Consider the following 12,358-nt stretch of genomic DNA (forward strand, 5'->3'; position numbering starts at 1 on the left):
TTTCTCCCCACCCTAGGGGCCTGCCTTTGTTCTTAGTGTGGTGTTCGTGGGGGCAGAAGTGGACACACCCTCTTGGCAGGAGGAGGCCGACTTCAGATCTGTGTGCTGTCCCATAAGCCTTCAATGGCCCCCGGAGCCAGTGGGTCTTAACTAGTCATCTCTGGGCCTCCTGTCTGATGCCCACTGAGAAGTTGTTGGTCCTGCCTGATTCCTTATGGCATCATGCTGATATGCACTTGAGTCCCACCAAACCCTCCAATAACTAGTTCTCTGCGGACAGTGCCTTTTTGTCGATTTTTCCAATAGTTCTTAGAGCTTTCCCCTTCTCATGCATCCACAAATTTCTGAGTCATGCAGTGCCCTGCCTGGGAGAGACTGTTGTCTAACACCTATCTGATTATACTCTTTCCTTTGCTCTTGCTACTCATAGTCTCAGTTCAACATTAAGTAGCAAGCCAGCCCCCTCATGAGGCCTGCTAGGAAGTTTGAAACCCTCATGACCCGCCCTTTGGTTGTGGGTCTCTTCAAGCTCAGCTGTGCGTTTCTGAGCCCCTCGCTTCCCTCTTCGCCTTCTCCTCCCCCGTTGAGTTTCCACCTGAAAAGATACTTATGTCTCATCTCTTGCAGCCCTTGCTCTTGCACTCCCTTCCAGGACCCCTCCTGTCCAGAACCAGAAAAGCTCTGTATTATTTTCTGTTGCTGCTGTAATTACCAAAAATTCAGTGGCATAAAACAATAGAAATGTATCATCTTGTGTGTTGGAGATCAGAGTCTGACAGGCATCTTGCTGGGCTGAAATCAAGGGGAAGGCAGGGCCGCATTCCTTCCTGGAGACTCTAGGGGAGAATTCATTTCCTTGCCTTTTCCGATTTCTAGAGGCAGCTGACGTTTCTTGGTTCACGCTCCCTTTCTCCATTTTCAAAGCCAGCAGTGGTGGGTCAAGTTCTTAGCACTGCATAATGTCAACCTTCCTGAGCAGTCACATCTCCCTGACTCTGCCTCCCTCTCCACTTCTAAGAACCATCGTGATGACACTGGGCCCACCTGGGTAACCCAGGCTGTTCTCTCCCTCTCAAGGGTCCATCTTAATCACATCTGCAAAATGCCTTTATGGTGGCAATGGGACAGGGTTGATGGGTCGTGGATATTATTCTGCCAGCCACAGGCTCTCTGCTTCCTGTGAGGCTGAACCGTTCCTGTAGCCTAGCCGCCTTTCTCCTGTGCTATGCTGTTCTCCCTTCCCTTCTGTCCCACAGGAATGTTGGAAAAGCCTCAGGGAAAGAATTCAGCTCACCAGTGAGACAAAGCACTTTTTAGGGGGTGTGTTTCAAAAAATCATCCCCAGTATGAACAGTGACGTGGTCCTGGAGTTTTTGTGTTGGGGACTGTGCCACATGCTATACAAATCCTTTGTAATCTTCATAATCTCCCAAGGCAAAAACAAAACAGAATCAAACAAAACAAAGAACACTTTACATATTATTTTGTATGCAATGGATACCTGGATTGGTTGACTGACATATTTCTATTATAACCAAGACTCTGGTGCCTCAAATGAGAAGTTCTAGGTAAGTAGAAACTTCATAGTATTAAATATTATCACCTTTAAAATGGTTTTGCTGTTGTTTTATAGATTTTTTTTTTTTTTTTGCATTGTCTGTTGTCTCTATGGCATTATTGCCACGTCTTTCTGTGGTCTTCACTACATCACAGATGAGAAGCCAGGAAGTGCCTACCCTAGAATCCCCTCCTGTGGGTTGAGGGGAAAAGTAAGAGGCTGTCACTCTCTAGGCGCAGTTGTGGGTACATGGCCGGCGGACGGGGGACGGAGAGGTGGCGGAGCTGGCAGGGCTGCTCCTGGAACCACGCACACCTGAGCTGCGGGCTGCTGGGCTGGGACAGCTTCTTGGGAATCACACGCTTCATTCCAAGTTGTCCTTGGATCCCCTCCCACATGGCTGTGTCTTTCTAAGCACTTTGTTTCTCTCCTTTCCTCCCTGTGGAGTAATAGGAGATTGCGGAAGGTTCTGTGATTTGTAGGGCACTCTTGGGAACCACTTGCTTTGGAACTGTGGGCTGAGATTTTTGGTGACACTTTCTATCATTGTTCTCCCAACCCTTCTAACGTGGGTAAGACTCCAGTTCCCTAGACTAACGCCCCTCATGCTTGGAGTACAGAGAGTTGTTTCTGTTTTCTGAACTGAATCTTGACTGCCAAAGGATTTTGTCTTGTTTTGCATGTTTTGTTGATTTGAATTGTATTTTTATTGTGAAAACTTGGAAAATACCAGAGTACAAAAATTTCCCATAAGCCCACTGACCAGAGAAGTGGTAACAACTATAAATATTTTAGTTTGTTTCTTTAAATATTATTGCATGTTACACATGTAAATATATATATATTTTTTCCCCAAATAGTTGACACATGCACTTTTGGATATTTTATAACTTCATATTTTATTGATTTTTTTTGCATCATTAGATATTCCTCAAAACATGAGCTTACATTCTGTGTAATATTCCATCACGTAGTTATACTATACTTAGCCAATTTACTTATTGTTTGACATTTACATGGATTTCAGTTGTTCACTATAAAAAATAACATTGTGCTAAACATTTTTTAATATGAATATCTGGACACATCTCATTTCTTTAAGGTAAATTCCTAGAATTGACATTGCCAACTGGGTTAATGGTGTGAACATCTTTAATGCTTTCGGTACAGATGGCCGGTGGTCCTTTCAATAAACTATACTGATTTGCACTCCACACCTGTCTCTTAACAAGGCTGATATCCATCTGCATGGGCTGTGGGCAGGCTGACCACACATCCCAGGTTTCTCAGGAGAGCCCAGTTGACCCTGGAGGGTAAATCCTGTGGGAACACTAGCTGTCGATGACAGTGATACAGGTCCATGGGGAGGTAGGGAGGAAAAGGCACATTAATCAGCTAATGCCCTTCTGACCCTGATGCATTGTTCCTGATTAAGCTTTTCCATCCTACCCTGACCTTTTTGTCTCATTAGGATGAATTCTTTACCATGAATCACTAGTTTCTTAAGGCTAATAGTCTGCCAGAAATCCTACCTTGTTGGTCTTCTAGATGTGTCTGAAGACAGATGAGGTTCGCAAACTGGTACTGTGCGTAGCACCTTCATGGCCCACATTTAAAACACTTCCCAGTGTGATCTGTACCAACCTTTCCAGTTGTTTTTTTCTGTTATACTCATCGTCTACAAGGCACATATGCTCCAGCTACACTATGACAATAATACTAGTGCTGGAAGAGGTGGTAGCAGAATTGGGAATAATAGAAGTAGTAGTTGTAATGATAGCTAACACTTCTTAAAGACTTATGATGTACAAGGCACTGTTCTAAGTGATTTTATGTGAATTAACTCAAATGACCCTATAAGGCAGGTAACATTATCAAATCCTATATTTGGCTGCATGTAACAAAAATCCAGTATTAGTGTTATTTTTTCTCTTAATATTATACTTCAGGGGGCAGTTAGTCCAGAACTCGTGCAATGGCTCAGGGAAGGTTCAGGAACTGCATCTTTATATTTCTGCTGAGCAGCCCTTAGCATGTGGCTTTCATTCTTATGCTTACAAAACAGCTGCAGCATCTGCATCCCAGGTAGAGGGAAGGGGGTGAGTAGGCCAAAGGTGTGTGCCTGCTGAGTCCACTCCCCCTCCCTCCCCACTTTCTTTAAATGGGAAAAACAGTCACATCACCAGGCCTAGTTGCAAGAGTCATAGGAAGGTACATACTTTAACCAAGCACAATGCTACCCTGAAAATAAATTAAGACTCGAAAATAAGGAAAAGGGGAGAATAAATATTGGCTGGACGAATAGCAGCATCTGCCACAGCCCTACTTACAGCGGAGCAAACTGAGGAAAGGGGACGTCAAGTAATTTGCCCAAATTCACATAGTTGGTAAGTGATGAAATGGACATGAATTTGTCTTTTAGAAAATCAGGTTCTGGTGCAGTCGGTCATTATGCTTTGAGAATCTCCCAACAGCTATGTTCTTTTGCCTCAGAAAAATGCACTCCTGCACTTATACATAGAATTTTGCATGTGGTTTAAAGGGTTTCATGTATCTCTAAAACCTTTTAAGAGATGCCTTTTTAGAACCCCCTAGGGTCCTTGGTGGCACTAAATTGAATGGATAAGAACTAAACTTTCTCTTTCTTGTAAGATAAAATTTTGTAAAAGAGGGTCTACAGACAACGAAAGGGGGAAAGTTTGCATTTTGGCGTTTTTATTTACTACTTAGTAGTTTTTGCCACTTTCAAACAGGGAGATAGGAGTTGAGACCTGGATTCTAACCTGACCATGTGTTTGTCATCTCAGAGAACTTGAGTAGATTCCATCACACTTTTGGATCTATTTCTTCAACTGAAAAATTAGAAATTTGAATTTTAAGAGCTGTTCTAACTTTAACATTCTACTAAAAACAAAAAGTAGTGTCCTTAGCGTTACCCCTTCTTGTCCTTGACATCACCTGTATGAATAATAAAAATAGTTGTTTGTAACTCCTCTTTAGAATGTTACTGTTGCTTAATCTCAGAGGAGGAAACAAGTCAACAAGTTAATGGTGTCTACCAATGAGTCCACCAGCTGCTGGAAAGTAGGGAGGGAAGTGTGCCTAGAGGCTTTCTCCTAGACCAAAACACACAGGGTTCCAAGGAGGAACAGCATCATCAACACAGAATGCAGTACCGGGAGGTGCACCTGGAAGGGAAACAGAATTGGAGCAGCCAGTATATGTTAACACAGGGAATCAGCTGAAAGGACCAGTCCCTTAGAAGAAAGCAAGGAGGTGGCTTGAGTGGAATTGATGAATGCGATGAAAAGGAAATACTTTACCCCGGGAGTGATTCATTCTCACAGCCCATTCTAACAACTAGACTCTGGAAATTAGCTAGGTGGTGGATAATAACACTGTAAGATGAAAATAATAAGATTCCTTGCTGATCAAATTTGAGGCTAAAAGCCTAGTTTAGTGACTAAGATGGGAAGTGAGGTTATTTACTACTTAAACAACAGAGTTGAGGAAATGGATGAGGGAACTGTTAGAGAGAGTGGTCAAAGCAGGCCTCCGTGAGAGGAATACTGAAGCTAAGACCGAGACAGGAGCAGGGCTGGACCAAGGTGAGGCAGGTGGGGGCCAAGGACACAACACTGAAGGAGGCCTTCATGCTCAGGTCACACAGTGCGGGGTTGGCACTTTCACGGTCCTCTCTTTCCTTGTCGTAGTCTTCAGGCATGCCGGAGAGGAAAAGTAGCCAGCCCCACAAAGCACGTGGGGTGTGTGTGTGTGTCTGTGTGTGTGTTGAAGAAGGCAGTGAGGCGAGGGGCTGGGGAGAGGGAGACAGGGAACAGGGAGCTCGGGCAGCAGAAACAGGATATACGAGGCCCAGTGGTGGAAAAGACTTCGGTATGTTTCCAGCGCGGAAGGGCAGCCCTTGCACGGGGCTGAGAGCAGAGGGAGGAGAGGCCCAGGCGGGGCTGGTGATGCAGGCGGCCCTGGGTCGGATGGGCCTGCGGGCCACACAGGCATGCGGACCTTATTCTGAGCGCAACAAGAATAGGTTTTAATCTGGGAATGATATGATGAAATATACGTTTTAGAGGATTTCTGAAAAACAGACTGAAATGGGGCAAAGGTGAGAGCAGGGAGACCAGTCAGAAAGTGTGTGTGTTGGTGCAGGCCAGAGAGGAAGCTGGCCTGGGTGGCATAGAGATACGGTCACGTGACGGCGGAGATATGTTCTGAGGCACATGTCGTGGGTGATTTCATCATTGCGTGAACACCACAGTGTACCCGCACAGACCTAGACGGTGCAGCCTACTCCACACCTGGGCTGCACGGAGCAGCCTCGTGCTCCTAGACTACACACCTGTGCAGCGAGTCACTGCACTGAGGATCGTAGGCAACTGTGGTGCAATGGTAAGTATCCGTGTATTTAATTACGCCTAAACACAGAAAAGGTACAGTCACAAGACACCATTATAATCTTCTGGGGCCACCGTTGTGTATGTGGTCTGCTGTTGACTGAAAGGTCATTATGCAATCATGACTCTATAAAAAAATGGACAAATTCAAGATATATTTTGAGGGAAAAAGCACAACTTGCTGACAGGTGAATGTGCAGCTTAGAAGAGAAACTTGGCCTGGAGCTAAGCTGTGGAAGTGGGCGAGCTCTAGGGCAAGAGAAAGAGGAGAGAAATGGGAGCAGTGGCCAGGGGAGGGGAAAAGGGGAGAGAGGGTTTGGGAGATGCCAGCACATAGACATCAGGCAGAGAAGAGACTGGAGAGGAAACAGGACCGTGAAGTGCACATGGGTATAAGAAGGGAGGTGTTGCAGCAACCTAGATGCCTGTTGACGGATAAATAGGTAAGGAAAACGTGGTCTGTATGTACAATGGAATATTACTCAACCTTAAAAAAGAAAGAAAGCCTGTCATATGTCACAGCATGGATAAGCATTGAGGACATTATGCTAAGTCAAAGAGCCAGTCATGGCTGGGCACGATGGCTCACACCTGTAATCCTAGCACTCTGGGAGGCCAAGGAGGGAGGATTGCGTGAGCTCAGGAGTTCGAGAGAAGCCTGAGCAAGAGTGAGACCCCGTCTCTACTAAAAAACCAGAAAGAATTAGCTGGGTGTGGTAGTGCATGCCTGTAGTCCCAGCTACTCAGGAGGCTGAGGCAGGAGGATCACTTGAGCCCAGGAATTGGAGGCTGCAGTGAGCTATGGTGATACCACTGCACTCCAGCTGGAGCAACAAAGTGAGACTCTGTCAAAAAAAAAAAAAAAAAAAAAGTCAGTCACAAAAGGACAAAATACTGTGTGATTCCACTTACATGCCGTATTAAAAGTAGTCAGATTCATAGAAAAAGAAAGTAGAAAGCTGGTTGCCAGAGGCTGGACAGAGGGGGAAATGGGAAGTTGTTCAGTTTTTCATGAAAAGGTTCTAGTGGTCTGTTGTACAACAATATGAATATACTTAACACTACTGAACTGTACATTTAAAAATGATAGAGGGTAAATTCTACATTATGTATTTTTTTTACAACAATTAAAAAAATAATAATAGTTAAAAGAAAGAGATGTTTTGCAAAAGGGAGAAATGGTTAACTGAATTGAGTGCTGCCAAGATACCAAGCAAGGTGAGAGCAGAGAGTTGCCATATAGATTTGCTAAGATGGAGAACACTGGTGAGCTCTATGCAACCTGTTTCGAAGGCATGAAGAGGGAGAGAACTGCATGGTTAGAAGTGGAGACAGTGTGTGTGGACAGTTATCAGAAGTTTAGCTAGGAAGGAAGACTTGGGGCAGAATCAGTGAGAGGATAAGGAAACAAAGGAGACTTCTGTTTTGCTTTGCTTTGTCTTAGCTAGGAAGAGACTTGAGCATATTTGCATGTCAACAGCATGATCCCTTACAGAGACAGAGATGGATGGGACAGGACACAGGAAGGAAACCTGAAGGAATGCAGTGCTTAAGAAGGTGTGAAGAGACAGGGGCCAGAGCTGCTGTGAAGGGACTAGCTTTGACAGGGAGACAGACCCTTCCTCTCAAGTGACAGGAAGGAAGGCACAGAAGGCAGAAGCCCATGCAGGTGCGATTGCGGGTTTGGAGGGTAGAAGCAGATAGAATTCTCAGCTGATGGCTTTGATTTTCTCTGTAAAATGTTAGGTGAGGCTGGGGAAAAGCTGCATCAGGGGTTTGGAGAAAGCCAGTGAATGTCATTTGTCATCCAGGATCATGGAAAAACGAGCCTCCAGTGAATCATACCAGGATTGACCAGCTGTGTGCAGGGATGACAAGGACAGCTCCTGAGATCAGCTCTTCATTACCGAAGGCTCTCATCTGGAAGTTGGTCTGCATGGCCCGTCTCTAAGGTCCCTTGCCAGGTTAAGACTCCAGCATAAATTTCTCTTACAGGCTTGACTCTCACAAAACAACAGTTCAGAATTCCTTTACCAATTGCCTTTGCCAATAAGTGTTCACTATTGGCCGATCACGAGTTATGTCCTAAATGGAGGGGTAGTTACTGAAGAAAGGATAGAGAACATGTATCTCTGTTCATCAAACATTTATGAATCACCTCCTGTATACCAAGCAGTTTGTTGGTTTTTGGAGAAACAGAAATAAATAAAATTTGGGTCTCTTGACCTTGACGAACTCAGTCTGCTTTAAGAGACAGACATGAAAGAATTGACACCAGAAGTATTCATTCATCCAATCAGTTGTGAGGAAGGTATTTGTTGAGTTCCTACTAAGCGCCAGGTGCTGTTCTAGGTGCTGAAAATAGAGCAGTGGGAAAACTACAAGGTCCCTGCCTCCATGGTTTTTACCTCCTAGTGGGAGGAGACAATTAGCTAATAACACACCACTCAGCACGATAATTTAGACTAGTGACATATTTTAGGAATACAGGGAAATACAGAGAATGACTGGGGTGTTACTTTAGATAGAATGTTAAGAGTACAAATTAAGCTATTTTGGCTACAAGTAATGGAAAAGTTAACGGTGGCAAAAGCCCTAGGAGCATTAATTGTTTATTTAAGAAGCCCAGAGGTTATTGACCCCAGTGTAGGTTCAGTAATTTAGTGATGTCATCAAGGAACAAGAGTTTTGCCATCCTTCTACTCCCCTGTTTTCAACATATCGATGTTTTCCTCAGCCTTGTTGCCTCAGCCTTGTTGCAGCTGCAAGATGGCTGCCGGGGCTGCAGATATTACACCTGCTCACAGGTTTCAAAGCCAGAAGGGAAAAAGATGTGGGGGAATGGGGGCAAGATAACCTTTCTTTCTAATGTAACTCTCTTATTTATCAGTACAATATCCTTTCTAGGAGCTCCCTCACTCCCTGGCAGACTTCCCCTTAAAGCTTATTGAACAGAAATGGTCATCTTCCTCCATCTAGCTCAGTGATCAGCAAAGAAGACCTATATTGCCACAACTGGTTAAAAATAATCACGAGTCATCAAATCTGGGTTTTTGGCAAGGAAAAAGTCAGTGTGGCCTTTGGTAGATAAATAATGGCTTCCACATCAGGGAATGCTTTTCTGAGGAGATGACATGGGAACTAAAATCTAAATGATGAGGTGGTGCCAGTCTTGAGCACCATGTCCTGCGGTGGTGCAAAGAGAGCAGGTGGTCGTGAAGACCTGACAGTGGGAGAGACACACGAGGACAGGAATGAGTCAGCCAGGTGAAGTGATGGGTGGAGATGGGTGGAGGCCTTTTGGGCCGCAGTAAAGGCCAGTGGAAAGGAAAAGGGATGTGAGCCAGTTTGTATGGCCCGAGCAAGATGAACAGGTCAGGGTGCGTCACAGCCCGAGTGGAGATGATTGCAGAGGGGAGGATTCAGATTCCAACATTACAAAATCAGTGATAAGACAGATGTATGCAAAAGGAGTGCTCAGTTTCACCTGGGGATTTGGAGGAGACTTCTAGAAAGAGAATTGGATTGAATCTGAGGACAAGGAGTCAAAGAACAGAGGGGGGAGGGATGTCCTAGGTACAGAGTGCAGTGTGCATGAAGGCTTGAACAACACAATGAAAGCCTTCCGTAAGCCATTACCAGGGGATAATGTGGAAGTCAGGGAGTGACTGGTGATGAGGCTAGGGCTTTAGTTAGTGTGGGTCAGAAGAGGTACCTGCCTTTTCAAAAGCTGGGAGTACCAGCTCTGGTAATAATCGCTGAGTTGGTTTTCTCATTTGTGCAGTGGGGGCTGGGCTTTGACAATTTCCAAGAACACTTTCATCTTTTACATTCCTGGTCTCTAGCAGGTGTTCAATAAAAGTTTGCTGAACAAATGGGCTCTGAACAAGCCTCAGTCTCTCTCCTGCTTCCAAAACTTTGCTTCTCAATACAAAGTGGGTGTGTCCTTCAAGGCTTGGTCTGCACCCATATGCTCCATGAAGAGGCTCCGGACCAGCCCAGCCTCCATCAACCCGCTTTGCACTGACGGCTTCAGCTCTTAGCAGAGAAAACCTTGTATGTTTTTCATATATATATATGTGTCTTCTTCCAATCAGACTGTGAGCTCTGAGAGGTCAGGGCTCATGTTTTAAGTAAATCTGTGTATTCAAAGATATATGGCACACTGGGCACTTGGTATAAACATAATTAAAATGTGTCTGATAGGGATGTAGCAGTGTAGGTTCATCAACTTTAATAAATGTATCACCCTAGTGTGGGATGTTGGCAGTGGGGCAGGTTGTATGTGTGTGGGGATGGGGATATATATGAGAGATCTCTGTACTCTGGGCTCCATTTTGCTATAACACTAAAACTGCTTTAAAAGATAAAGTCTATTTTTTTAAAGATAAAGTCTATTTTTTTTAAAGATAAAATTTTCCCATCCGAGGGATGGACTTCAGTGGATATTAAGAGGAAAGTATTCAGCCCCAAAAGGGATTTTTAAACCTGAGTTAGTGAAAAATAGCAACAAGCTACTCACAGCAGCTATGGACTTTCCCCTCCTGCCCTGGCCACTCCCTATAAGATCCAGAATGGTCCAGGAAACAAAATGAGGATGGGGGAATGCTGAGATTAAAAATAAGGGGTGAGTAAAATACGCAGTAAAAAATGCCACATTCTAAATAAACATGGATGTAGGTTTTCAAACATGGGATGTGGGAGCTAGAAAGTCCATGAATATTAAAAAAAAAAAAAAAAAAGGGAAAGAATTTGAGTGTTTCAAAGTTAAAGAAAGATATGTGACTGGCCATGTTGCTTTTCAAGAGCATTTGTTTTATGTCTGTGTCAGTTAGGATAGGCTAGGTTATGCTAAGGTAACAAATAGCCCCCCAATCTCAATGATTAAGAACAAACAATAGAGTAACTTTTCCCATGCCCATCATGGGTTAGCAGGGGCCTCTGCTTGTCACAGTCACTCAGGGACCCTGGCTAATGAAGCAGCTGCCATTTTGAATTATTGGCCACCATCCCACTTAACCGCAAAGAGGTTGGGAATTATATTGCTGCCTTGTGCCTGGAAGCAAGCACAATCAGGGAACCATAATACCATAATCCTAGCGAGCAGAAAGCCAGCCAACCGGTAACAGAGCCCGAAGCATAGGCACTTGTGGTTTCTATATCCCGTCTTCAGAATTAGGCCGATTCATAAGGACGAAATAGCTATGACAAGTATCACAGATCCTGTGCTGCCACCACAGTCTTGGATCCCTTGCCAAAGATGGAAGCCATCGCCTTTTGTGAGAGTTGATGTGTGTCACCTAGCGTGTGACTCATCCATTCTCCAGCACTGTGCCCCTCCCACGGAGGCAGCTACTCCCATGCAGGACTCGTCCGTCAGGCTGCAGCACCTGGCGCGTGGGGCCGGCTGCCCGTGGGAGGGCAGGCCTCAGCCTGGGGAGCTGCCGTTTGGTGCTCAATTGACTGCTCGGAGGTGCGGGAGCCCAGCCTGCTGATTTGTAGCAAGATATGACAGAGGAGAGCCACTGATGCCCGGACCTCCAGCTGCCAGGGAGTGGAGCAAATTTGCCGGTGACTTCGTTGTTGGCCAGCCACAGTGAGTAGTAACAGGTCCTCCTTTTCCTTCCAACGGCTTCCTGTGGAGAGGAATTTCAGAGAGGAGCAGCCAATTATAATGCTATATTTGTAAGGCTTTGGTAATTTGGGGTGTAATTAATAACACACACAGTGAATAAGTATTAAGAAAGAATCTGGTAACTTGGAGGCACTTTACATAATTCAGTAAGGGCACTAATCTGGAATGAAAATATGTTTGTTTTCATTTATTGTTCTCTGATTTTCAGTGCTCCTCTGAATCCATCCAAACTGGAATTTCTAAATGACTTTTTTTCCCCCTGATAATCGCCAAGTGACTAAATGCAAATACAGAGGTTAATGAAGTATTTTAAGCATTATTTCCCCTCATCAGACTTTGTAATCTTTTATCCATGATTTTGACTTGTTATTAAGGTATCACTAACATTAAATCCTCCTTGAAACTGGAGGAATATTTTTATGCCTTCTCAAAAAATCCTGTACTTTGAACGATTAACTTATGGCACTGAGAACTCTTGGTCCTAGACATTCTTTTCCTCAGATTAGACTTTCTCAAGAGGAATGTAAACTTTGGGGAAATTTCTCTCAGTTCATAAACTTGTCTTCATGGTGTCATTCTTTGCACTGTGGGAGGGGATACCCACAATGTACATTTCAATTGTCTTCCATGTCAGTCCTTAAAATGCTATTGTAATTGATGCTTAACTTTATTCCTTTCTTGTTCTGAGAGATTCTTTGTCAGTATTTGCTGAATGTTAATTACAAAAGTTGGGTTTTACTTAAAAACTTTTAT

The sequence above is a fragment of the Eulemur rufifrons genome, chromosome 15, assembly GCF_041146395.1.
Source record: "Eulemur rufifrons isolate Redbay chromosome 15, OSU_ERuf_1, whole genome shotgun sequence".
In the NCBI taxonomy this organism is placed as follows: Eukaryota; Metazoa; Chordata; class Mammalia; order Primates; family Lemuridae; genus Eulemur; species Eulemur rufifrons.